The sequence below is a fragment of the Octodon degus genome, unplaced genomic scaffold (genome assembly GCF_000260255.1).
Source record: "Octodon degus isolate 3935 unplaced genomic scaffold, OctDeg1.0 scaffold00198, whole genome shotgun sequence".
Classification (NCBI taxonomy): domain Eukaryota; kingdom Metazoa; phylum Chordata; class Mammalia; order Rodentia; family Octodontidae; genus Octodon; species Octodon degus.
Genome location: NW_004524774.1, coordinates 4,568,685 through 4,572,649, shown reverse-complemented (window position 1 = coordinate 4,572,649; position 3,965 = coordinate 4,568,685).

Genomic DNA, 3,965 nt, shown 5'->3' with positions numbered 1-3,965 from the left:
TGTAAATTGCAATAGAATACCATCTCTGACAAAGCTAAATAAAAGAGAGGATATAAAGGAAGGACCATTTGTAGCAATATATATATATATATATATATATATATTAGCATAGATATACAGCTACTTTCTCTTAGTTCAATGAGAAGAAAGATTTGTACTAATAGTATTAGGACAGGATATCATGTCTGCATCTTTTGCTATGAATAACTACTATGAAGACAACAATATGTAATGTGTTAATTATTGTTAAGTGTCCTGCTAACCTGTACTGAAACTGTCTCATTGCTATTTGTTTCTCAATAAAATTAATAAAAACTAAAATATACAATACTGAATCAAACAAATGTACTGAAATATATTCTACAAGGAGATAAAATAATTCCAAGGACTTCATCAGAAAAAAACCATCAAGCAGCACAACCATTTAAACAGAAGTAAAATGCAGTAAATCAGCAGCAGGAAAATAAGATGGCAAAGGAAATCCACTACATATCAGTTATAAACACCAATATAAATGGCCTTAATTCAGCAATGAAAAGAAACATACTGGAAAAATGCAACAGAGCAATATTCTACAAGGTTCTGTTTACAAGAAACACATTTAACTAAAAAAAAAATTAATAGACTAAAAGTCAAAGGCCAGAAAATCACACACTATGCAACAGGAAACCAAAAGTAAACAAGGATAACTAATCTGTTTTCAGACAATGCGAACTTCAATTCACGAGTGGTAAAAACAGATTAGGAAAGTCAGTATCTATTTGTTAGGGGAAAACTTCAAGAATACAGGATACAAATTATAAATATGTATGCACCAAATATGGGAGTACACAACTATATAATACAATTAACAGGCATGAAAAACAAATGAAAAATAACAGAACTATAATGCAAGAGCCTAACACCACACTGAAACAAAGAGACCATCCAGACAAAAAAAAATCCACACAATAGTATCAGAAAGCAACCAAACCTCTGAACAAATAGACTTAGTAGATGTTTCAGAGTTTCCCACCCAACATCAAAATACACTTTCTTACGATCGGCCAGATAGTTCTAGGACTGTTTTTGCAGATGCAGGGACCAGGGTTCAGTCGAAGGCATGTCGTGCTGGCTCTCGCCTTGGGGTTCACTGAGCCCTTGGCTGAGACTGGGCATGGTGTTGCATGTCTGTAATCCCAGAACGTGGGAGGCTGAAAACAGGAGGATAACTACCAGTCTAATCTGTGAAATGAAACCCTGTAAACCCTGTAATAAATACATAAAAAAGAAGAATACACATTCTTCTTACCTGAAAATGGGATGTTCTCTAAAATAGACCATATACTACCCCATAGAACATGTTTAAGTCAATGCAAAGGAAATCAAATTATTTCTTTTTTTAATTATTTCATGTATATTATCTGACCACAGTAAAATGAAAGTGGAAATTAAAGACAAAAGAAACCACAAAACTCCATAAACATATGAAAATTAAATAACACTCTCCTAAACAGCAATGTATTATAAAATAAATTAAAGCAGAATTTAAAATATACCTACAATGAAAATGCATATACAACATATCAGACCCCACAAAACATGAAGAAAGCTAAGAGAGAAAACTATAATGGTTAATTCTCATATCTGGAAATCAGGATGCACAAAGAAGTAGCCTAAACTTGCACCTAAAGCTTCTACACAAAAAAGAGCAAGTCAAGTCTAAAGCCTATACTAGGGAGGAAAATATAAAATCAGAGCAGATATTAACATAATTGAGATTAAGAAATCGATACAAATAATTAATGAATTGAACAGTTTGTTCTTTGAATGAAAACATAAGTAAAATTGATAAACTCTTGGTCAATCTTATTAAAAAAGGAAAGTAAAAACTCAAATGCATACAATGAAGAATGAATTGGATAAAATAACAGCAGATAATATACAAACTCAGAATATCATCAATGATAACTTTGAGAATCTTTACCCTCATAGGATGGAAAACAAAGTAGTGTACATATTCCTAGATAATAATGAATTGCCAAAGTGGAATCAAGGATGTTTAAAAATTCTGAATAACCCAATATCAGTAAATGAAATTGAAAATGTATTTTAAAATTAACAACAAAGATAACTACAGGTCTTGATGCATGCACTGATGAATTCTATAAGAAATTTAGAAGAGATTTAATACTAATACTTCTAAAACTCTTTAAATTGGAAGGGAGGTAATGCTCCCAAAACACATTCCTGGAGGGTAGTATTACCATGATTCCAAAACCAGAGAAAGACCCAGCCAAAAAAGAGACATACAGGCCAATCTCCCTAATTAACTTAGATTCAAAAAATTTTAATAAGATTCTAGAAAACGGAATGCAAGAAATCAAGAAGTTTATACAACATAACTAAGTTGGATTCATCCGTGGAATGCAGAGATGAATCAACATATGCAAATGAATAAATGTAATACACCATATCAAAAGTGCTAAACATAAAAGCACATGATAATCTCAATAGATGCAGAAAATTCACTTGAAAATGTCCAACACTCATTCATGATAAAACTTTAGAGAAAATCAGAATATAGTGTATTTACCTCAACCTGATAAAAGCCATATATGGGATACCAAGAAAAAACATCATACTAAATAGACAAAATATTTTACTCTCCCATCAGGAAAAAGACAAGGATGCCAATTATTTTTTTAACATGATTCCTTTATTTCATTTCCCTTCCCTTCCTTTAATCCCTCTTCTTTCTTTATTTACAAAAGTATTGTTTCCATTTTTCCTTTTTTTTCTCTAGGATGCCAATTATTAACAGTTCTATTCAACATACTTTGGATACACTAACCAGATACATCAGACAATTAGGAGAAATAATATAAATGGGGATAAGGAAAGAAGTTACATTATAATTATTTGTAGATGAAATGGAAGACCAAAAAATCTCCATGAAAAGATGTCTAGATTTAACCACCAGCTTATGTACTATACCTGGGTACAGTGGACACTCAAAAATGAATAGCTTTCCATAGACAAATAAGAACCTCACTTAGAAATAAATTAGGGAAACTAAAACTTTCACAATAACATCCAAAAACTGAAATACTTAGAAATCAATCTAACAAAAATTGAAGGATTTATTTATTTACTTACTTACTTATCTGGTATATGCAGCTCAGACTCATATTGATCCTCCTGTTTTCAGCCTCCTCAGCACTGGGATTGCAGGAATATGTCACCATGCCTTGACTCAGGGGCTTGCTCAGCATAACCTGGGGCGGCTGGCAGGGCATGTGGTTGTGGGGAATCAAACCCTGGTGCCTGAGCTTACATAAGCAGGCGCTTAGTCCACTGAGCTATTTCACCAGCACTAAGGGATCTCTATACATTGAAATCTACAGTCTTGCTAAAAAGGCCATCAAACAAAATATCAGAAAGTGGAAAAGTATCACTACCTCATGGATAGGAAGAACCCACACAGTGAAAATGTCAATACTCTCAAAATTGTACATATATAATATAATTCCATTCAAAATATCAGTGTACCTCATAGAACAAGGGAAATATGTCTAAATTTACCTTTAATAACAAGAGACCTAGAATAACAAAGACAATTCTGGGCAAAGAAAGTTAAGGCAGGAAACATCAAAATCCCTGACTTTAATTTATATTACAAAACCACTATGATATAATCATTATGGTATGAAAACAGTAGACCTGAGTAACTGTACAACAGATTAAAAGATGCATACATAACTCCAAACACACTCAACTACCCTATCTTTTTAAAAACGGGTGAACATACTAACAATAGATTTTTTAATAAATGGTGCTGAAAAGAATGTCTCTCGTCAAACCAAAGTGGCATGTCTATCACCATGCCTATCACCATTAACTACACTAAAGTAAAAGTGTATCAAAGATCTAAATACAAAAACAGAAACAGCAATTTTACTGTAAATGAAAGTATGCAGAATTCT